At 42.1% G+C, this 25,406-nt stretch overlaps 1 protein-coding gene across 1 annotated transcript in view; it reads left to right on the top strand.

The window, feature by feature from the left end:
• Positions 1-25,406, top strand: part of LOC145340954 (EF-hand domain-containing protein D1-like) — a 127,605-nt gene that overhangs the window by 27,664 nt on the left and 74,535 nt on the right. The gene's annotated exons all lie outside the window — the stretch shown is intronic.

Consider the following 25,406-nt stretch of genomic DNA (forward strand, 5'->3'; position numbering starts at 1 on the left):
GGGAATCCACATTGGGCAGGGCTCAGGATATTCAGTGTGGCTAGCGATGAGAATGGAGTTGGGAGAAGGCTTAAAGCGTAAGAATGATGTTGGGAGCTGGGACAGTGTTCCCGAGGAGTATGAAGGGTGAGATTTAGGGAGCTGTACTGACATTCCAGAGGAGATTAAGTGGCAAAGGGATGGGGGTGAGTGAGGTTAATGGTACATAGGAACTATGGTGGGGATTGGGCTGATGCCTCTGAGAACTGAGGTGGGCTTTTTGACCAGGCTACCTCCAAACCCACACTGCAACTGCATTGCATTGGAAGCTTAAGCTTTCCCACCCATGTTTTCAGAGACAAATGTATGGTGGGAATTGAGTTCAGAGACAGGCTTAGCTTTTGGAAGTAGGGGATTTTTACAAAAATGAAAATATAGCAAGTGGCACTGGAACAAGCAGATGGATTAGGTCTGATGGGTAACAAACATCAACATGCACTAGCTGGGTGACACAACCTGAGTTGTAATATACATAGCTATGTATGGTGACATATGGTTAGTATTGTAATTGATTTTTGGTTAAGGATATCCCCTAAGACCCAAGTGTCAGGGTTTATGCAGTGGTTTTCTATTGTAATGTATCACTTCAGGACTATATATTGCTTTACAAAATTTGTGGATTACATGCAGGTTAAACATTGCACCATTGTTTTGTAACCGTTACATTTGGGATCTAATTAATCTTGTTTTAGAGCAGATTGTGATTGTTTATGCCATAAATCTTGTCACTGTGCTGTTGCCAACATGACCTAGTCACAAGTTTCAAGTGACTTGGCTCTTTGTACTTCAGAGCAGCCAGCTGGGCAGCAGTGGTACGAGATGTTGGTTCACTGGAATGCTTCCACAGTAGTAAAATCAATACAACCCCGCACAAGTTTGACATTGTGCATATCAATATTACAAGTAGCAGCAAGGTCCTGGCACAGCCGGTTCCGCTTGGCTGAGCAGTTGAAAAGAAGATTTTTGTTATCTATGTAGCTCAGATGTTTTAAATTCATTGACAGCAGAAGCATTGCTAGCTTTTAGGCCAATTTGATTCCAATTCCATTAAAAGAAATGTCTCTCGCCCCCTTTGAACTATAGAAATTTAAAAGCACTTATTTTCACTATTTCAGATGCTATCTGATACTTTATCTATAAAATTTCTGGAAATGTACCATCTGAAAAAACCTTTAACTGAAATTGTAAACTTCTGTCTCAGTTAGCAAATCTTTAGACACTCCAATTTGCAAACAGTGCTGTATCTGCCATCACGGTTCAATTCATGTGGTGAATAAAAGATTGCTTTCTGAACATTGGTACTTAATTTGTTTCTGTTTTGTGATGCTTGTCTTTTGAATCTGAAATGTAAAATTGTAAACCTAACAATGATTTATTTTAATTGTGCCTGAAGTCCACACCAGAATCTTAATTGTTTTCTTAGCTCAAATTCAGGCTTTTAATTGTTTTCTTGAATGGGAATGTGGACGTGCAGAGATAATCAGTACCACCTGCCTACAGCTTCAGATCTCCTATTACCAATCAGTAGCCGAATGTAGCTTTCCTTGGCATTCATTTTTGAAGTGGAGGGGGATGGAATTATCCAGTCCCACCCACTAGTGAGATCTCCCAATCCTGCTGAAGTCAACCCCTCAACAGGTTTGCTGGCAGGGCAATTGATTCAAAAACCCATAGATTCAGCAGGGCTGGAAGATCTTGCCAGCAGCCAATAGGTTTGCTGTATGTGCTGGGTGGGGAAAAGGGGAGAATTCTGGCTAAATTGCACATTGACTCCTAGGATGAATTTTTGTGCTCTCTATTATTGGATGATCATGCTTGGTAGCCCCAGGAGCTCAGTATTTTTAACCCTTTTGTGCTACATCTTTAAAGATAAGTTTGAATTGAATACAGAAAAAATATATCTGAAATATGCTCATCATGCTTGTCTTAACTGTGTTAACAATTATTTTGTAAATGTTATATATGGCTGTAGATTTTGCCCTTGATAGTTGTTGATTAGGTTATCAGATTTGTGATCTAATATGTAGCTGTAATTACTTATCATATTACACATTAGCAGTTGAATACAATAAGTTTAAAATCTATAATCCTTATAGATTATTGGATGCCTGTGTTATGTTGCATTAATGGATCTGACCCTGTAAGTGATCCCTTTGTCCCTACATGAAGCCACATCAATTGTGATCAGGGGTCCAAATATCCAGTAAATTGCCTCTCTGGCCTGTTATTACTGTGCTTTCCATTAATCTGAAATTTAATTATAGGAATGGAATTTTGAATCTGCAGGTTGTCTACATTGACTCAGTATTAAGGTCTTCTGTACAATTTTCTTAACTGAGGAAAGAGGTCAATATTTTGTTTGTGGATGTAAATGCCATTCTCTTCTCTTCCAGCCAGTTAGGATGGCTGCACATTGCCTGATTAAAATTGCAGGAGATCTCTGCACTTGCAGGCATTGGCAAAACTGCTGTGCAAACATCTAGGGTTTTGATTTTTGAAAAACAAAATATTCAAAAAGCAGTAGAGGACCATTCCACTCTAAAAGATAGTTAAGAAAATCTACTGCCCAGGACTTTGATCTTAAGTTTGTACTTGGGTGTGAAAACTTGGGGGCGATTCTCCCAGCCTGCTGCACTGCTTTTGTAGCATGGAGGCCATTTTGCGGGCTCCCCACTGGGCACCACAGCTTCCATGTTTCTGGCAGCTGGGTTTCCATCGTGGAGCTGCATAACTTATTTAAATTAGCATTTCCATACAATTTGAATATTGTTTATTGGCTTGAAACTGAAGCCTCCAGGCCTACTAGCTCTTTACTCCACCCCCCCCCCCCCCCCCCCCCCCCCCAAACTAGGCCAGGGGCATCTCTCTCCATGGGGGTTTACAATAGCTCTGCACCAATGGGTAGCTGGTGGACTGACCTTGCTGGTGGGGGGGTGTGCCCCCTAGGCATTGGCACTTTGGCCTGGACTCCATGGCACTGCCCATAGGCATCAGACAATGCCTTTGAGTGATCTGTTGGGGGCAGAGGAGGGTGTTTCTGCTAATCTGCATTTGAGCTGAGTGACAGGAGGGAGACCAGTGATGTGGGGAGGGGGAGATTGGGAGTTGGGGGATCATCAGGGTGGGGGGGTGGTGTCAAGGCTGGCTTGGACATCTTTTGGGGAGAGAAGGGTTGGCCAGAGGGCCAGTGATGCAAGGTTACAGAGATCACTGGCCAGCAATCTGGAGGTTGCCACTGCACATGCTGATCCTGGTGCTGAGAGATCAGTGCATAGACAGTGGTCTGCTTAGTGCTGTGCTGCCAGCCTCTCCAGCAGGTATAGGCCCCACTCACTGAATTTCAGTGTGATTCACACTAGTGCACTCTGCAGTGCAGAATGGGGGAGATTCACTTGGAAACTCCTGAAAGAGAAAAGTGATTTACTCCAGTTTTTCCATGAATTCAACACTTGGAATTCTTTTGGGAGAATCGTCCCCTTTGTCTGTCCTAAACATCCCCAAGAATTTCACATTAGCAAAATCTGGCCTTGATTCCAGGTTTGTCATTATGCCAAGCTGTCAGCACAGAGCTTCTGTCTAAATGGATCTTAAAATTAACTACTGCATAAAGGAAGAGGCTGGGGTTTTCATGGAATCCCAACTGGTGGATGGACTGTGGATCCAGAAATTGTGCTTCCATATCTGGCAGAAATCACTTTAGGGTGGTGATGAGGGAAATGGGAGCTGGATGTGACTTCCAAATATGGCAAATGTGAACTTGGCAGGACTGGTGCTGAGGTTAAACAAACTCCACTTTGGCTGCAACAAGGGTCTTGCTCCACAACATGCAAGTTACACATCTTTAGAGTTATCATAAGTGCACCTACAGGGCAGATAGGTATGGAGAATTGTCAAGTTATTTAAATGGTCAGCAATTCAAAAACTGAAAACTAATAGCCTGCCTGTGGCTAAGATTGGAAAAATATGTTCCAACAAGTTCAATAGCTGTTGACATAACCCTAAGTGCTTTTATCATTATTAATACTTGGCTGCTTTCCCTAGTCTACCTGTATCACAGTTGTAAATTCAGTTTAATAATTTCAAGAGGTTATTAGATGATTAATGTTCTTTGTGGGGTTATGAATATCTGTTTTGATAAGGCATTAAACACTTGAGATTTAAATCTATTGGCAGTGTTTTTTGTTGGAGTAATGCATATTTAGAATTTCTCATTTTAGTAAGGCTCCTGAGGTCTGCCCAGGGTGAATATTGGTTGTGTTAGCATAAAGATGTAAGGGAACTTGGTGGAGAATGGGTGTTGGCATGAACTGGCACTCAGGATCCATGTATGTGGAGTTATGGGTTACTAATGGGGCATGGGGTGGAGGTTAAGAGTGAGGTGTAGATTAGAGGGGCCTAAAATGAAGAAAACTGGGACAAAGTCCTATAAAGCTGAGCTGGGCCTTTTAAACAGTGCGCCTTGGTATTTGGCCACCCTAGCAGCTGCCTCCAATCTGCATCAGGGGTGGAAGGCCTAACTCAATCTTCCTGTGAGGCAGGGCGTTTCCTAACTCCCTTCACCAAACTTGGGAGCAAAAATGACTGACTGTTAGCCTTAGTCATGTGTTTGATTAAATACCATGTTCCAATTTAGTAACTTTATTTATATTGGAGGAACAAATTTTCGGAAATGGCTTAAAATATTTACTGTTATTAAATGTTCAGTTGCTAGTTTCCCAGAATGAGTGATGACCTCATTACACAAGTGGAATGTAAGAATTGGTATTTGTGTAACAAAATATAGAGCTAAGTTGCATGATATTCATGATTTTATAATTGCCTTTTTGTCTGTAAACTGAATTATTGCAGTCTAACAGACCATAAACTTATAACCAATGGGTAAGTGGATCATCAGACCCAGGAAATCTCTCTTCAGACCATTTTTAAAAAATTCTGCAAGAAAGATTGTTTAATGCAACAGGCAATCACAGCAGCCAGTTTACACAGAGCAAGGTCCCACAAAGAACCATCTGATATCTGCTTTAATGGTGTTACTCAAGGGTTGGCCAGGACATCAGGAAACATTCCTGTTTTTCAAATCATGCCATGGTACCTTTTTTATAGCCATCTCAGAGCTATGCCAGTCTTGGTTTAATATTTCATCTCTCCAAAAAAGCATTTCTGTATTATATTTGAAGCACTAGCCAAGGTTATATTCTCCAGTTCTTTTGGATGAGACTTGAACAAATGGTCTTCTGATGGGGAAGCACAAGCACTACCACTGCTCCAAGGCTACTCCTAAATACCTCTGCATATTGACTTCTATAACCTTAATGTAATACTTCAAATGGATAGCTTTCCTCATTTGTCAATATTCTGAAGATTACTTGGCAGCATTTTAACACTGTCCTTTTCAATCATACTGTCTTTTCTTTAAAATTTCTTATTTATTGCTGAAGTATTAAACAAACATCTTAATATGCTAGTTTAATTTTCTGTTCTATGTAGACATTAGTTAACAAAAGTATTGGATATATGCCAGTGAGGTTCCCAGATTTAGAAATTAACTTTATTTTTATTTAAAAGTGACCACTTTGAGTTTATTTGGCTAGCTTCCATGACAGATGAAGTAACAAAATATTCTAGATTCTCAGTGAGAGTAACTTCCATCATAACCTAATGAGAAATGGTTAACCTTGTTTACTGCGTGAAGTGCATGGCACAACAATTCTTGATTACTTTGCATTTAAAACAGTGGATTCTCTAATGTAGGGCTGAATCCTGACTCAAAAATATGGGTGGATTTTCAAAGGTTAAAGCCCAAAATCTATAACAGAAATGGAACCCACCCACTTTGCTTTTAATAGTGGAAGAGCCAGGTGCTTGGATAAAGTGGGTCAGTTATTTGAATATTAGGCTGCCTACTTTTATTTCAAATCATTGTTTTTAACTACAGGTAGCTGTGTTTGAGGGGCTTGGAAAATTATATTAAAGGAAATGAGGAGTCACCATGAGGCTGTATATTTTACCGCACTGCTTGTGGGGCAGGGAAGAATTGTAATTGACCTCCAGCCCAACCATATAACCCAGTTGGATACATTCCCCAATAAACCAGGCTGCCTTGATAGGCTTCAGTCTTATGCAGTGAGCTTCCTACCCAAAAGGCCACCAGCATGTCCTGTCCATAGCAGGAACCTCAATTAAAGGAGCCCTGAAGTTAAATTTTATAGGACATGAGAAACTCGTTCTTTTGGGTTTCACAGCCTCTCTAAAGCATCAGCATACCCCTGCACAGAACTCCCCTCCAGACTAAAATTTAGGCCATAATTTTGGGGCCTGGATTTTTGCAATAATGAAAAACCCCTCCATTACCAAATGGCACAAGAGGCTGAAGTCAGGTGGTCTCTCTCTACCAGACACTGCATCAACCAGTTTTTTGGGGTTGGGAATGGGACCCAGTTGAGATTTGCACATTTCACAAGGTCAGCTGCCTCCAGTTATATCTGAATTCCACTAGGCTAGAATGGGAAACTTGACATGTGCAGATTTGACTTGTTAGGACCAAGTTTAAACTTTGCAGAGTCCTTTAGAGAAGTTGGGTACACCTTTGCATTTGGTCCTAGGACACCATGAGGGAGATAAGCTGCCTTTTTGGGCTAGTCAGGAAATCTGTGGAGTGCTTTTTAAAAAAAATCATTGCTTGCTATTTCACTTTTGATATAAGCCTGAGGGCTTTCATTATTGGATGACTGCCACAATTCTGATTTCACAACCTTCTATTATCAAAGTGGGATGTCTGCCATTACAGTTAACAGCTGCAAATGATTAGAGATTGTGAAGTGGGACTAAGAATTCCAATATTTGTTTATATAATGGAGGAATGTGAATGATCTTTTAAATTCTCTGCAGTAGACACTTGGGAGGCATCCTGACATCTGCCTGTTGTAGATTGCTGGAGGGCATGAGTTGGCATGATGGGGTCTGGGGAACTGTGTGTGAGGGGCCTGTTGTCCTTACTTAAAATGGCTTCTAGTGCTGAGCAGGCTTTTCACCCAGTCCCCCTCTGCACTTAGCACCTCCACATTCGTTCTGGGGTCACCCACCTTGATTTGCATTTTCACGAGCCTTGCCCCAGACCAAAATTCTGCCTTTCTGCAGCACTTCCTATTGGGTCAGGTTTGTAAAGCTGTGAATTATCTTGACCTGGGAGTGGAGATTCTGGCCTGATGTTCTAACTCAAATTCAGAAATATCAGTTCAAAGTCATCAAAAGCCAGTGCAGCATTATGGGACTGAGTGGGAGTTTGATTTCCATCTTAGGAAACAAGAGCATTAGATGTCCTAAAAGATTTAGTAAAATCAAAGGTCACGATTTTTAAATTGCAGTAGGATTCAATTGTTTGCACTAATGAACAAGCTTGCAGATGGTGCATTACAACTTAAATTTAATTTTGACAAATTTGTACATGGGCTAAAATATATAATTTTATTGGTGTTTCTTGTACAATTTCTTTAAAGCATAAATTATGTTGGGAGGGGCAGGAGTAATAATACAACACGGAATCAAAATAACTTGATGAAACTTGGGATGGGAGTAACAAAGTGCTAACATCAATAACTAAAAATTGCAAGTCCACCACAATCTGCCTGGGGAATGCGCACATTAGGCTACACTTGAAGCATTGTGCATTTCTGGTTGTCAAAAAATTGCTGGCATTGGATTAAGTGCAAAGAACCAACAGCAAGCATGGGAATAAGCAATAAGTTAAATTCCAAGAGACAATGAATGGCTTATTGAAGTATACAGAATGCTAAATGGGTTAGTTAAATACAGCATGTTTAAACTAGGGTAGAACATGGGTTTGATGTGCAAAGTAGAAGTTAAATTAACCAAAGTATGAAGGGCTTCTGATATAATCTGCTAGGCAGGATATTTTGAAATGTGACTGCCAAATTTTGCATTCTAGCTGGCAGTAGCCAAGAGGCATGCAAACCTGGAGAATTCTGACCATTAAGTTTTAGGGGACCTTGAAAATATTATTGAACAGGGATATTCAAGGGATGATTTTGGTTGGTCAAAATGTCTTGATGCTTGCTAAAAGGAATGTTGAGTTTAATCTTGATTCTCTGGAACTTCTCAATGTACTTTTTTCAGTTGCTTAATATGGAGATGGGCAGCTGCTCCAGCAGGTGCAAATCTGACCATCAGAATTAATGTTCAGTATTAGGTGGGGTGAAATGAAGTAAGTCATTGTTTTGCTAGATGAAGCATGAACTTTTTTTTCTGTTAATGTTCATTTTATTAGTGTCACAAGTAGGCTTACATTAACACTGCAATGAAGTTGCTGTGAAAAATCCCCTAGTTACCACACTCCGGCACTTGTTTGGGTACTGAGGGAAAACTTAGCATGGCCAATACACCTAACCAGCATGTATTTCAGACTGTGGGAGGAAACCTGAGCACCTGGAGGAAACCCACACAGACATGAGAACTTGCAGATTCTGCACACAGTGACCCAAGTCGGGAATTGAACCCGAGTGCCTGACATTGAGGCAAAAATGCTAAACCCCACCCACAGCAAATGGAAATTTACACAATTTCTGTCCATAACTGCCAGTATCAGCTACCAATCCATGCTTTAAGTTGGCCTGTACTTCGCTAATTTCAGTGCAGTTTGAGATGTACTATGACAATGACACTCTGATCTCTGGAGCTGGCCTTGCCAGCTCTGTCAGGCCCTACCCTGCCAAACTGGTGCAACCCACAACTCCCAATTCTGTGCACTGAGTTTTGGAAACTCAGGAGTGAAAACTTGGCTGTGCTTCTGGAGATATGCATGCCAGCTTTCAGCATAAAACTAACACCCTGACAAACTTTGGGACATTTCCACCCCACAGCTGGGATTTCCTGGCCGTTCCTGCCAGCAGGATCTTCCAGTTCTATTGAATGGTAACACCCTTGCTGCCATCAGTGCAAACAATGGGAAACCCTATTGGCACAGGACCAGAAAGTCCTGCTGGCCAATAGCAGACTGCCTGTGTCACTGCAAAACATTGTGTGGGGTATGGAAAATCTGGCCTCGTGTGTTCAGCAGCAGGAAGGATCATCCACCCAGTTTTAAATTTAAAAATCGTCAATTACTTTGTTAGTTGGTTTCTCCTGGCTGCTTCTGCAATTGTATAAGTATTTGATAGTTTCCAGAGTGTTTTCTCTTGTTAAAGTCTAGAGAATATGTTGTATAGGTGCAATAGAACATTGTCCCTGACTCCAGGAGTCTACACAAACCTGATGCATCCATGTCTGGACACAGTAATTTGCAACCCTCTTGGATCTAAGCAGGGCAAGCTGCTAGAGGGAGAAGGGCTCTTGGCATGAGGTTATATCCAAGGTGTCCAGGGACTAATTCTTCTACTTGAATCTTAACGGAGCAGTATGACGAGAGTCCTTTACTTCAATAAGGGCATCCTCACTGACATCTACAACACCGAGGCAGGGAGAGGACAGTGATTGTGAAGGTGAGCATGGTTATGAATATTCTCTGGCTCCTTCTAGGCTATTGATATGTAATATCTCCCACTTTGGCATCCTTTGCTACATAATCAATGTTGCTGAGATTCTGAATTCCAGGAGAGCTGAATATATTTCCATCTATCTGGATAGAGCAAGTTTTGCAAGAATTGCAGGATTCTACTAACTGCATGCATGCCTCTTTTGATGACATTTCAGCTCTGTACTGAAATTACAAGGATTTCATGTCCTTGTATGCTAGCTGGATGTCAATCACAATACAATGAATTGCACAGGTCAATGTCTGGTATCATAGCAATAGCCATGATGCTTTCAATCTGCAGCACACCATCATTTAAACTACCTCAACCAACCAGAGGATTATCTGCTGACCCCATGGTTCATGGTAATGCAATACATACACAGTTAACAATGCATATAATAAAAGCCAAGCTGTAAGCCATTGACCAGACCTCTGGGTGCTTGGACAGTGCTGCTGTCTTCAGGATTGGTCTGGAATACAGCAGTACTTGATAGTGTATATATTAAGGTTTGTCTGGTCTGCTACATGCTGTAAAATCTGACCATTATTAGGGCAAAGGCGAGGAGGAAAGGGACAGAGGCCACCAATACTGCCATTAAAGCCAGGTTGTCTATGACTCCTCCAATGGTGAAATCAGTAAAAACAACCACAATTTCCCAATCACCAATGGTTCCACTGCTTGCTTTCTACACCATCCATTGCACATCAGAAGAGCTTGTGGGATGAAGTGAGGTGTGAGGCAGAGGAGGATGGATATGAGGATACCATTATCCATGTCTTAAGCCCTGCTGATAGCCACTTCAGTGATGGTGAACGTGGTCTGCTCTGTGGAAGTAAGAAATGCAGCCATGCCTGTCTTCTGCTGTAGCCTCTGGTTAGGCAGCATCTTATTCTGCAAGAAAAGTGAGTGTGGTGCAGTCTGTTTGACTGTGGTTAACATGGGCTGGTTAGTTGGCAGTGTGAAGTATACAGCACTTAGTGTAGGAGGTGAAGCTATGAATGATAGCAACGAGTCATGAAAAATTGATTGCTGGTAGGTGAGTGTTGGAGGTATGGTGCATTCAGCAGTGTGAGATACAAAAAGTGCAACACATGGGAAATGAGATTTGGGAATGAATTTTACCATTCAGTCAACACAGTTTGTCAACAGGGTCTTTTGATAGCATTCCCCTCAGCCAATACATAAAAGTTCATAGTTTTGAACACTCGCTAGAAATTGGAAAAATAGTTGTTCACACCAAGCAGCAGCATCAAAGAATCTTAAAATATGCTCTCCAGTCTGTTTGTAATAATTCTTGTTCACCAGTTGGATAAACAACTATAACATTTGTTTACGTGTAACTACAACATGGGCTTGCAGCCTCATGGCTGCAAGTCAGCTTCCAAGAAGGTTCTATGTGATTTCCCCACCCTCTCCTTAATTGTTCCTGGGGTCATGTGACCCTTAACTCTGCAGATGGATCCTTAAAGGGACAGCTACCACATTGTTGAACCATAGTTCTGCTTTCCTTTCCCTCACTTGCTTTTACAATCATTTCCAGCACCTGCTCTAGCCAGAATACAGTCTTTAAGAGGTGCAGTCTAAGTATGGCAGGCTAACTTCAAGTGGGACTATAAATTTGTGCCTTCTGCTGTGGTGAACAGTAATCAGCAGTATGTTTTACAGTGGCTGCAAGTCTCTACCCTGTAAATCAGCAGACAGCACAATACCTGCATGTTTGTGCCTCATCTAATTTTGCACCTCTTGTCTTCCCCTCAACTGGTTTTTCCTGCCTAGCTTTTTACCCTCCACAAACTTGGATACGTTGTTTCCTTCATCTAAGTCATTATTGTGGATTGTAAATTGCGGAGGCCCCAGCCCAGGCCCATTCTTGTTGCATCCCAGTAATATCAGTGTTCAACCTGAAAATTACCCATTTAACTCTACTGTTTTCTACACTTTAGTCAATCCTTAATCCATGTTAATGTTATCCCTAACTCTTTGAACATTTATCTTTTGTGACCATCTTTTCTTGTGGCATTCCACATAAATGCTTTTTTTGGAAATGTGAACATGCTATATCCACTGGTTCCTCTAATTCTGCTAGTTACATCCTGAAAAAACATCAGTTTTTTTGACTAAGGTTGGTTGCATTGCGCTTTCCTAAGTGTCTTGTTGTCACTTCTCTATTGGATTTCAGCATTTTCCAGATGACTGTCAGGATAACTGGCCTGGAGCTCTTTGCTTTTTGCATTTCTCTCTCCTTAACTAACATTGTCGCAGTCACAATCACCCCATCCACTGGGACCATCCCAAATCAGGAGAATTTTAGACAATCTCAACCAGTGCATCCACTCTCTCTACAGATGCTTGTTTTAGAATCTCGGAAGAAAACCAAGTCCAGGGATATATTTGTCAGCTTTATTATCAGTGAATATTTTCCAGGCTTTTCTAAAATATCAAGTATCCTAGAATATTTCAGTCCCAACCTTGGTAACCGTGCATTTGTCTTTAATGGTTATTGGATCAACCCCATCATTCCCTTTATCCCATTAATTTATCTTGTCAGATACAGCTTGTAATTTTAACTGAACTATTCTTCCTTGATTTGAACTTACCCACTGTAATATTCCGGATAAACTGTCTCTTCCTGTCACATGCACTGCTTTGTGACCTTCACTTTTCTGCTTTTAGATTTATAAATTTCCCTTCACCTGAATCATTCCAATCCCATCTTGTATTTTTCAGATTGATGCTGCACCTCCAGCCCTGATTGTTTGATTCACCATGACACTGATGCCAGTTTAAGTGGAGCCTGTCCTGATACTCCAGCACTGGTACCATTTCCCCTTGAATCAAAATTTGTCTCTCCTCACTCATTGAACCACACATTCAAATCTGAGCTATATTTCTCTATCCATTTGTGCATGGAACAGGGAGTAATCCAGGAAGTATTCTCTTTGCTTATTCATTTGGACACTAGTCCCTCAAACTCCCTATGCAGAGCATCAATTCCTTTTTCAGTTCAATGTATATCATGCCAACCTGTGCTATAAGCTTTTACCCCATCACCAAGGGGATATTCTTAATGTAGGCACTCTGGAAGCATCACAGCATTGGGAGGTAATGGCTGTAGAGAACAATATCTAACTTTTGACCACATAGTCCACTGTCTCATTCCTGCTTACTTTGCCAACTTGAATGGGCTCCTGTGCCATGGCCAAGCCACCCATCCTCCTGGCACTCTTTGCTTTTATCCATATAGGTGGCAAGTACTTTGTACCTGAGCAATATCTGAGGCTCCCCTTCACTGTATTCTTGGTCACCTGGATGATTGCCAGTCACATCCAGTTGTCCCAGACCACTGACTAAATCAAAATTATTGTCTAACCTGAGGGGTGTGATTTCTCCTTGGATCAAAGTGAAATGAAAGAAACTTCCATTATAGAATATTTCTCACAACCACTGGAAGTTTCAGATTGCTTTGTGGAATATTTTTGAAGTGTGCTCACTGTTGTAATATAGAAAACATGGCAGCCAAACTGCCTCAAATCTATTTAGACTTAAGATTACAACAGCCCCATCCTTGGACAGCCATTAGAAATGTGACCTTAGGCTCTCAGGTTTAACTCTGACTTTATCAAATCTGCTGACAAGGGTGGTGCTGTTGTCGTCTGGCGTACTGATGTCTATTGTGCAGAGGCTGAGTGTTAGCTCTCAGACACTTTCTCTGACCTGCTATCCGACCATGAACCCACCACTGAACATCAAGTGTTATTTCCAGGATTGTCACTAATCTCATTGCCTCTAGAAATCTGTCCACTTTTTTATAATCCTGACTCTACCTACTTCCCAAATTCCATAAACAGGACTGTCATGGTAGACTTATCATTTCAGCCTGTTTTTGCTCTACTGAACTTATTTCTTCCTGTTGTGACTTTTCTCCTTCCCTTTATCCAATCTTTCTGCCAATATTTGATTCTTCTGACATCCAACATTTCAACAATTTCCTAATTGCTTCCTTTTCACCACAATGTTTAGTCCCTTGACACCTCCATCCTCCTCCAGGATGCTCTGAGGGTTCTCAGCTTCTTCCTTGAGCAATGGCCTGAACAATTGCCATCCACACTCATGGCTGAATTTGTTCTCATGGAACAATATTTTTAACCTGTCTCTCTCTCTCTCTCTCTCTCCCCCTCTCTCTCTCTCTCTCTCTCTCTCTCCAAACAAAAGGTGTGGCTATGGATACAAACCTGGGCCTTATTTTATCTGTTTTTTGGGATAAATAGAACAGACCTCTTCAGGCCCCTTCCTACAACTTTTTTCCTGTACATTGACTATATTGGTTTTATTTCCTGCTCCTGTCTAAAACTTAAATTATCAATTTGCTTTTAATTTCAACCATTCTCTTTCACATGGCCTATCTCTATCTCCATTTCTGTGGGCAGACAGGTTTACTAACATTCATTGATTCATTACATTCATTACAAATCCACTGACTCCCACATTTCGCTTTGAGTACACCTCCTCACTCTTTTTGCTTCCTTGAGCTCCATTCCATTCTCCCAGTTTCTCTGACTCCATGGCATCTGTTCTGATGCTACTTTTCACAAAGCTGCTTCTAATGTTGTTTCCTCAGAGCTCCCTCCCCAACCACTGGTTGTTGGGCCCCTTGACCATGTCTAACCCATTCCCCCCACTTCTGGATCATCTTCCATCATTTCCACCATCTCACGCGTAATGCCATCATTAAATGAATCTTCTCCCTCCTTGTCCACATTTTGGAAGAAGTTTGCTCTGACACACTAGTTCACTTTTTCTGTTGCACCCAAAATCATTTCTCCTTCCTATATAATTGGCCTCATGCCATTTTAGTCCTTGGCCTGCTGCAATGTCCCAGTGAAACCCAACGCAAGCTGGAGGAACAGTACCTAATTTTCCAATTGAGTATTTTAGTGGCTAGCACTGCTGCCTCTCAGCACTAGGGACCCAGGTTCAATTCTGAGCTTGGGTCACTGCCTGTGTGGAGTCTGCACGTTCACCATGTCCATGTGGGTTTGCTCTGGTTTCCTCCCACAGTACGAAAGACTGGTTAGATGCATTCGCCGTGCTAAATTCTCCCTCAGTGTATACTGGAACAGGTGCTGGAGTGTGGCAGCTAGAGGATTTTCATGTAATTTTATTGCAGTAAGCCTACTTGTGACACTAATAAACAAAGTCCACGCAAAGTTTTTATTTATGTGGAGTTTGAATGGTCTCCTCACACCTGTTTCTTCTGGGCACTTTGGTTTCCTCCCACACAATCTGTGCAGGTTAAGTGGATTTAGCCATGGCAAATGTGTGGGGTTGCAAGGAGGGGTGGGGCTGTGGGAGTCTCCGTTGCAGACTTGGTGGGCTGAATGGCCTCCTGCACTGTAGGAATTTTGTGATGAACAGACCACAAGCTGTTCTCCATATTGTTTCCTCACCTGCCTTCCAGGTATAAATCTGTCTTGTTCTTCATGTTTTTACTTTCAGACAGGAGCTGACCTTTTATCCTGCTATTAAAACTAACTCCAGATCAATGCTTTGTTTCTTTACAGCCACTTTTATCATTTTTGCTGATGTCTTTTGGTATTTAACCTCCCCTGCCATCTAGCTTGTCTTTGACTTTCCCTTTTGTTCCACTTGACCCACCCCAGTATCCCCCTTCCACCTTTTTTCAACAGCATTTGTCCACAATTTGGATTTTTCTCAACTGTAAACATACCAGTGCACAAGGGAGGGGAAGAAATATCTGGATTCTTGTCAGCTGTGGTACAGTTAAACATTGAGGTTATGAGGAATGGAGAGGAGTACTTCAGTGTATGTGTAATGAGGGAGTGGTAGGGTACATGTGGTGATAAGTATGTATTTGCACAAATTGGGAGTCCAACTGCTCTTCTGGTAACTAACCCATTTATCAGTGTGCTTTGAGTGTTCACTTTTGAACTTTGAAACTGCTGAGTAAAACTGTATAGTTAGCATAATAAATGCTGTGGCACTAGCATTCCAGATTAATGAAACTTGATGGATATGCAGAGTGAGGATGTTCCTCTTTGACAGCAAGCAAGGAATGCATTGTTTTCTCTTTTAATAATCCCTGTTTGTAGTAGGCTTGCAAATTTGTATTTCTAACTCCAAATCAGAATTAGGCTGTCTTTCAAACTGAGAAATGACTATAAATTGTACAGGATTTATTAAAATGGAAGTTGAGCTTCCTGTGGTGTTGCCGTCTAATTTTCTTAAAACTGCTCTGGACAACAGACTAAAAAGAAGGACACTATTCAAAAATCTCTCTTCCCCCTCCAGTTTAACCAGACATATGCATGCTCTCTCATGACATGAGTTAAATTAAATTGTTTTCCATTCTTGCAACTTCTGATATAGAAGTTAGTACTTGTGGTCAAACATGTATCCCAGCACACTGGCTGATGTAGAGTTCTGATGTGGGTATGCTGGCGTTGGACTGGCGTAAACACAGTAAAATGTCTGACAACACCAGGTTTTAGTCCAACCGATTTATTTGATAATGACTCAAGCTTTTGGGGTTAGTCCCTTCATCAGGTGAATGGAGAGTTCTGGCCTCAGAGCATATAAAGCGCAGACAGTTTAGAGATTACTGATTAGAATGCGAATCCTTACACGTAACCTGCTGTTCAAGACCTGAAGTGGCTGACAATGTGAGTGGAAGGAGCACTGATCACAGGTTAAAGAGATGTGTATTGTCTCCAGACAGTACAGTGAGTGAGGTTTTGCAAACCTAGGCAAGTCACGGGGGTTACAGATAGTGCGACATGAACCCAAGATCCCTGTTGAGACCGTCCTCATGTGTGCGGAACTTGGCTATCAGTCTCTGTTCAGCGACTCTGCGCTGTCGTGTCGTGAAGGCCGCCTTGGAGAACGCTTACCCGAAGGTCAGAGGCGGAATGCCCGTGACCACTGAAGTGTTCGCCAACAGGAAGGGATCAGTCTTGCCTGGTGATTGTCGAGCAATGTACCATGCTCTGGGAGCATGGTACATTGGGGACACCATGCAGACACTACGACAACAGATGAATGAACATTGCTCGACAATCATCAGGCAAGACTGTTTCCTTCCTGTGACTTGCCTGGGTTTGCAAAACCTCACTCACTGTACTGTCTGGAGACAATACACATCTCTGTAACCTGTGATCAGTGCTCCTTCCACTCACATTGTCAGCCACTTCAGGTCTTGAACAGCAGGTTAGGTGTAAGGATTCGCATTCTAATCAGTAATCTCTAAACTGTCTGTGCTTTATATGCTCTGTCTGAGGCCAGAACTCTCCATTCACCTGACGAAGGGGCTAACCCCGAAAGCTTGAGTCATTATCAAATAAATCGGTTGGACTAAAACCTGGTGTTGTCAGACTTTTTACGGTGATGTAGAGTTCTACATGCCAATTATTTATAGTTGAAATACATCAGTTTAATATGGAAGCTTTTAATGAGGCATATTCTGAGAAATCCCAAACTTAAACTTTAAAATCAATCCAAGTTTTAAAAAAAAAATGCAGGATGTGGGGGCATTGCTGGCAAGTCCAGCATTTATTATACATTCCTAATGGCCTTTGAAGATGGTGGCGCACCACCTTGAATGCTGCAGCAGGGACCCACAGTAGTTAGTGAGTTCCAGGATTTTTCCACCCTAACAGGTGAAGAGATGGCAATATAGTTCTGAGTCAGGATGGTTTAGAGGAGAACTTGCAGGTGATGGGGTTCTCGAGCGCAATTGCCATTGTCCTTTTAGGTGGTAGAAATTGTGGATTTGGAAGGTGCTGTTGAAGGAGGTTTGGTGAGTTGCTGCAGTTCATCTTGTATATTGTACATTGTGCATCACTGATGGAAGGAGTGAATGCTTTCTTTGGTGAATGAGGTGCTGACCAAGAAGCTTGTCCTGGATGGTGTTGGGTTTCTTCAGTGTTGTTGGAACTGCACTGATCCAGGCAAGTGGACAGTGTTCCATCACAATCTTGACTTGTGCCTCTGTAGAAGATCAACAGGATTTGGGGAGTCATGAAATGAATTACTTGCCACAGAATTCACAGCCTCTAACCTGCTTCTGTAGCTACAGTATTTATATTGCTGGTCCATTTCTAAGTGGGTTAATGGCTGGTCCATTTTATAACTAGGTTAATAACCACCTCTTACTTTACCCTATATTCTGTCAGTGGTTAGTGCAGCTGGACCACAAACCTACTATCATAGTTATCTTTTTAAATAAAGCGTGTAGATGATGTACATCATAATTCCATAATAGAGCAGTTTATTGATTTCTGTTCATGTGATTTAGAACTATACACTAGCTGACAGTATTTATCGTTCTTTTGATTCAGTCTTGGACATATGGGAACTGAAATCTTAACTATGGGATATTTAGAGCTGTCAAATTTAACACAATGATACTGTGCTCCTAAAGATTGAAATAGTCTGAATTATTAAGACCAAGACTGTTCATAGATCCATTCTGTGGGGTGGCAGGGGGAGTCTCTGTCCTCCCCATGGCATGTTTCTCATGGCAGGAGGTGGCACACTTCACAAGTGGCAGGATCTTCTGGCCCTGCCACTGTCACCGGGGTTTCCCACTGCATCCCAGGCTGCTGAGAAACTCGCAGCGAGGGTGTGCTGCCGGCAGGCACAACAACATTCTGCTGGTGTGAACAAAGTTCAGCCGCAGATTCCAAATTGAGGCCACTATTTTACGTCCACCATGCCTACCGTGCCTGTGTTTTCAGTCCATTGTAGCTCTTTACATGATATCGGCCAGGATTTAGTCCTTCACATTGGTGCCACTGAACATCATATGTTCTTTTGCAACCTAAACTAATAATTCAATGTAATGTAGTCTACTGTTAAGACCTTTCCTCGACCTTTTGCCATTCTACTGATGTAAAGCTTGTATTTACTGGATTCTGCACTGGAACCAGATTTACTTTATTAACTAAACATGAGGTGCTGTCCCCCTACTACTAGGGAGCCTGCTTGATGTACTATGTAAACTGAACACTGCTGGGGTTATGATATTGAGTGAGAACAAGAGCAGACATTCAGCCCCATGAGGATGATCCTGCCTTCTCAATTAGACCATGGCTGACCTGTATCCAAACCCTCTACAAAAATCTGTCTGTTTTTTAAGCAACAGTTCTCGCATCTACAGTGTTTGGGCAATAGTTCCAGATTTTCCCTACTAATTGTGGGGCCAATATGTCCTGAATTCACTTCTGAATGACCTGGTTCTGAGATTAAACCACCAGAGGCTCCTCTGTATCTATCCTATAAAATACTACTTTTGTTTTGCTGATCTTTTATTGGATTGCCCCTCAACCTTCCAAACTTGGAGTAAAGCCAACCTGGTCTCTCGATTCTTCATTCCATTATTCTGATCTCTGTAACCTCTAATCAAGGCACTGAGTTTAGGAGTTGGAGATAATGTTGCAGCTTAAGACCCTAGTCAGACGTCTCTTGGAATACTGTGGTCAGTTCTGGTCGCCTCATTACAGGAAGGATGTGGAAGCTATTGAAAAGGTGCAAAGATTTACAAGGATGTTGCCTGGATTGGGTGGCATGCCTTGAGTACAGGTTGAAGGAGCTACGTCTTTTCTCCCTAGAGAGATGAGGATGAGAGGTGACCTGATAAGTGTATAACATGTTGAGAGGTATTGATTGGGTGGATTCTGGAGGCTTTTTCCAAGGGCTGGAATCCTTGCTATGAAAGGACACAGGTTTCAGGTGCTGGGGAGTAGGTACAGAGGAGATACCAGGGGTAAGTTTTTCACTCAGGGTGGCAGGTGAGTGGAATTGGCTGCCGTCAGTGGTGATGGAGGCAAATTCGATAGTCTCTTGAAAGAGACTTCTGGATGAGTACATGGTATTTAATAGAATTGAGGGTTATAGGTAAGCCTAGCAGGTATGGATATCATTGGCACAACTTGTGGGCCGAAGGGCCTGCTTGTGCTATAGGTTTTTCGGTGTTCTGTGTTCTCTTCAGGGCTTTTCCTGAGAGATATTGCTGAAAAATGAGCCAGGGATGATGGGTCCTCCCTTGAAATTTTTATTTTCTTATTGACATGTATCTAACAAAACAAAAACAAAGAACAACCCAGCACGGGAAATGGGCCCTTCGGCCCAACGAGCCCGCGCCGCCGCATCACCCTACACCTATTCTACCCTGCGTGTCTACGAATGGAACCCCTAACTTAGCCAGATTCAGGGGAGAATAGTGTCAATTTGGTAAACCAATCAGCCTAAGAGCACATCTTTGGGGTGTGGGAGGAAACCGGAGCGCCCGGAGGAAACCCACGCAACCACAGGGAGAATGCGCAAACTCCCACAGACACAGGCCCAAATCCATGTGTCTGCACAGCTAGCAGTGCTAGTCACCGAGCTGTTGCGGTGCCCGTCTACCGGTCCAGGATCAAGCACACACACCGACATGAAGTACTAGGCCACTCCTGGATCTATTTGGTGTATTCTAATACCCCTTTAAATGTCAATCACTTCATTTCTATTGACCAGTTACTTAAACCAGTTTGCCAGTTCACTTTAGCTTGCTGTGCTTTTAGGCCCCCATAATTGCCACTATTTGAATTTAAAACTAGTCGTCGGCCCACCCATAGCTGGCTCTCGCTCGCTCTCCCGTGCTCTCTCTTTCTCCCAAATTCACATCATTGGCTTGGCTGTGTTGCCACTGAATTCACTTGCTACTTTAGATACAGGTCAGCCGTGGTCTAATTGAGAAGGCAGGATCATCCTCACGGGGTTGAATGTCTGCTCCTGCTCTCACTCAATATCGTAACCCCAGCAGCGTTCATTTTACGCAGTATATCAGGCAGGCTCCCTGCTTGTAGGGGGATGGCACCTCATGTAAAGCAAATCCTAGTTCCAGTGTAGAATCCGGTAAAACACAAGCTATACATTGGTTGAGAGGTGAAAGGTTGAAAGACCTTAACAGTGGAGTTCATTACATTGATGTTTTATGCAGAATGTTCACGATCTGCAAACTTTTAAAAATATAGGTCAAAAGATGATGCTAATTGGTGTGATTGATGCTCTGATTGAAGAAAAATTTTAGCTGGCATTTTATTCAAACCCAACCAATTTCCCTGATGGGTGACAATAACATGAGGATTTCCCACAGCAGCTTCACTCTGTCCCCACTCCTTTCACAATCCAACAGCAGAGCATTCACTGCAAATAATTAACAAGCTGAGTTAAATTTTAGTGTCAGGTAGGCTTACATGAACACTGCAATAAAGTTACTGTGAAAATTTACTAGTTGCCACATCCTGGCGTCTGTTTGGATACACTAAGGGAGAATTTAGCATGTCAATGCACCTAAGCAGCATGTCTTTCGAACTGTGGGAGAAAACCCACGCAGACACAGGACATGCAGACTCTGCATAAATAGCAACCAAAGCCTGGAATCAAATCTGGGTCTCTGACACTGAGGCAGTGGTATTAACCACTGTGCTGACCATATGGGTGGAATTTTGGACTGAAGAAAATGTATAACATTATTTTTCAGGTGGCTACCTGGTAATAGCTTTTCCTGCTGCATTTTGTGCACTAACATTTCTATTGGATAGAAATAGTGGAGAGAATTCTAACCTATGATGTACTCAACCTGCTGGCTACCTGTTCTGTCAAAAAATTATGGTGATTGATATCTGCATGATTTTTGTGATCTGTATTTAAAAAACTGGGCCTGAGAAACAAATCAATAGCTAATTACAATTTGCTGTATGTGTAAATGACATGGACTTCGTGAATTGAAAAACAAAAGCAAATTCTTAATGTCTTAGTAATCTCTCTGCAAGCAATGGGATTATTTAGCTATGTCACATGTTGATCTATGGGCTTGGATAACACTTTTGACAGAAACCTGGAGACACTTGTTCCAGAAATGGGTCACGCGACAATGCTCTTGGGTTATTTTCCTACAACAGAATAATTGAAATGACAACTTGCCCTTTATTATAGAGCAGCTTGCAATGCAGCACAGATCCTTTCACATCAACTACCTTGGTGGCATAGATTCTTAACTGAACATTCTGGCAGTAAAGTGCTCATCAATATTTAATGGTAATTCGGTTAGCTAATTTGAAGTTTAGTGTTGAAAGGGGACACTGAAATTTTATTTTGGAATGATGAAAGCTGACAACTTGTCTATGGATAGTCATTGGTTGACTTTCTGGTAGTCTGGCTAAGTAGGAAAAGTTTCAAATGGGGAGATATCAAGTGGTATTTTCCATTTCACATTTTGCAATGAGAAACTATTTTAAATTTAAACAAAATAGATTATTTTAGAAAATATCAAATGGGGAAGTACTTCCAATGTGGTGTTTCCACCTCTAATATCCACCATTTCATTCCATAATTAAAAATATAATTCTTAGTCATTTTTAGTGAAGGCTTGTTGAACTGGATTAAGCATTGAGTTGTCATGAACTTATGCCATATTTTCCAGCACATCTGATTTCAGTTAGCTGGTAAAGCATTCCAAAGTAATATTCCTTAATTCCTCATTTGTAATATTCATTATCACAATGATATGGATTCAGAAATTTGGAAAGTGCTTGAAGCCTCTTAAATCCACACAAATCAGTAGCTTTGTTATAAACCCTGACTTTCCTGCTAAAATGGTTTGAAGTGTAGGAGTGCTACTGAGTGATCAAATCCTTTGACCATACAGCTTTTAGTTAGTTTAGTGTCACAAGTAGGATTGCATTAACATTGCAATGAAGTTACTGTGAAAATCTCTAGTCGTCACACTCTGGCTCCTGTTCAGGTACACCTGAGCTTAGCTTGGCCGATGCACCTAACCAGCATATCTTTCAGACAGTGGGAGGAAAGTAGAGCACCTGAAGGAAACCCACACAGATATGAATGTGCAAACTCCACACAGTGACCCATGCCAGGAATCAAATCCATGTGCCTAACACTGAGGCAGCAGTGCGCTAACCATTGTACCACTGTGCCACTAAAGGAAGGCCATCATTGTGTATGCTTATTGTGAACTGTGTGCCAGTATAATGTCATTCCATATCACATGCAGTGACCCTTTGAAATATTTCCAGGCATCCACCACTTTACTACTTGAACCTATTCCTTTCTTACCCAGCCCAAGGCCTGGGTGGAAAATAGCACTTTATTTTCTTTAGCTATGAAGTGTTCTCATTTCAATAAAACCCTTTTTTTCTCACTTTCTTTGTACGTGTTTGCTGGTAAACCAGCACACACTCAACCAAATAATCATGCACTTATATTACCCTTGATTTCCAGTCATTAGACCCCAGTGCCAGTGAAGTAGACAAGGCCAAGAAACAGTTGTTACTTTAAACAACAAAGGTACATTTACCTTCCTCATTTCCCACCTAAAATAGAGATTAGATAAGTTAAAAACATTTTTGCATTTGACTCACTTTTAAATTGATGCTGCCTACTATGGATGAAGGTAATTTAGTAATGCACTGGATCAGAGGATTGAAGATTACTTTTTCTTTCACACTTATCCCCTGCATTTGCAAGACCCTCTGCGTCTTGAATGAGACCAACCAGCTTTAAATGTGTAGCTCAGAGTCCTGTTTAGTCCTTTGGATTTGGTGACAGAGTAGGGTGTCAATTGTTAATGTTGGCTTCTGTTTCAGTTTATTGTTTTCTGTTCTGGATATTGGAGCTGAATTCATCAGCCCCCAAAAATGTAGGGGTAATGATGCAGAATTAACCTGCTCCCATTCAGTGTGAAGCAGGAAACATGCCAAATTCACACTGCCTGCTGATTAACATGATTACAGCTTGCAGCCAGCACCAACAATACTGAGTGGCTGCACGCCTCAGCAGGGGCCCAATGCTGTGAAAGGCGAACACTAAAAGCCAGGCTGTATCTCTTAAAGGGGCGCATGCATCTTGGCTGCATAGGTGCTGGAAGTCCTTTTTTTTATTCTCCTGCTGATTCAGATCTGGGGAACATTGCTAGTGCAACATTGAAGACAACTGATTCCCAAGGCCTTCAGACTGTTTGAAGCTTTGGTGAAGGGAATGGGAAGGAGGAGATGCCTTATCTGCAGGGGATGGTGTGGATGGCCTAGAAACCAATGGGAGCAGATCACCACAAGTAAACGTCAAGAGTCAAATCCAGCAGCAACGCATCCAAGTTTGGCAAGGTTGCATAAAGGTCTGAACATTATTTTCAAATGCCATATCCCATCACTGTGGCACAATTATTAGTACTGCTGTCTGTCAAAGACCTAAGTTCAATTCCTAGCATGGGTCACCAGTTGTGTGGAGTCTGCACGTTCTCCATGTCTGCGTGGGTTTCCTCTCAATCAGAAAGATGTGCTGGTTAGATGCATAAACGGGTTCTGGAGTGTGGCGACTAGGACTTTCACAGTAACTTCACTGCAGTATGAATAAAAGCCTAATCGTGACACTAATAAATAAACATTTAATAGACTCCCACACAATATACCAGACCCCCATCACTCATCTGTCAAACATGTCTATTAATCTCAAATTGTACCTGACCTCCTCCTCCTCCTCCTTCCCACATGCAGAACCTACAAGCCTCACATTCACTCCTCTCTCATACCTTGCATACAGTCAGTTCATCTGCAAGGACAGCCATACTGGAGAGACACACTATCATACTTCTCACCTCCTGCAAGAGAGGCAGCAGGAAGCCCTGAGGAGGAGATGGGGATGGCCATTGCTGAGTCCCTGGCCAGTGGGGGGCTGAAACAATCAAACAATTATCCCCTCCCTCATATCACACTCCCTTCTGGTTTCAAAGCTGCAGATGATACAAACATGCACTTCCTTTCCCCTGACCCCTCCCTGTGCCTTACTGTTTTTTGCCTTTCTCTATTCAGGTACTCTATAACCTGGCCAGGCAGTGGAGGAGCAACAAGCAGACAGCGATGTTGAAGTCACTCAGTTTCCCTCCAGCTTAGATTCTGATCATGTGTATAACTTGATGTTGATACAGAGACCAGATCTACACTGAGATACTGGGCTCCAGCCAGAGCTGGAGCAACAATTGTGCAGGTTCCAGCTTATCAGAGCAGGAGGTCACTGCAGTAGTTCTGCTGCAGAGGACTCTGAGCACTTCAATGGGCAGTCTACAGGAGCTTGTGTAATGAAATGTGTTGGGAAGCCTGCAGACATGTTAAAGATAATTGAGTTCAATAACTTGGCACTGGGTTTGTGTAGAGGTCTGTGTCCATACATTCCAGAATGGAAGTGATGATCAAGGCCAGCAGCATCTGATGAGCAATGCTGGTGGAAGCTGAAACAATGAAGTAGCGTGTCAAAGCTCAGGCTTCTTCCACCGAGCTGGGATTTGGTGCTCAAAAAGAGACTTGTGGAGTGTTACACCAATGGAACAGTCGGTCCTACAGACCATTAGGATTGTTAAGATACTGCCAGAGTGGCAGTGGATCCATGTTGTGTAGAGTTGCTGTTCGTTCTTGGAGTGTTTGTCTTCCTACACTGCCATTACCTTTTCAGTTACCCACCAGCCTGTCCAGAATGCTGGTGGTGTGGTCCAGAGCCACTTGTGGTGCTGTACAAGATCATTTGCATTCTCCCCTACAAAGTCAGCAGCCTTCCTACAGTATTGCTGCAGCCATTGGGGTAATACTATGTGGAGCTCTAGGACAGGTTTTAAAGCTATGCACAAGGGTGTCTGCTTGATTTTTATTGGTACATTATTTAAATTACTAGCATTGCAGTTTTTGAATTATGAACAATTTGGCCAGAAAATGTTTGTCTAAGTTGTTTCCTCTTCCTGCTCATGTTCCCCAGCTGTTCTCCAGCCCAAAG

Source organism: Carcharhinus amblyrhynchos, chromosome 3 (genome assembly GCF_965287045.1).
Source record: "Carcharhinus amblyrhynchos chromosome 3, sCarAmb.v2.hapA, whole genome shotgun sequence".
NCBI lineage: Eukaryota > Metazoa > Chordata > Chondrichthyes > Carcharhiniformes > Carcharhinidae > Carcharhinus > Carcharhinus amblyrhynchos.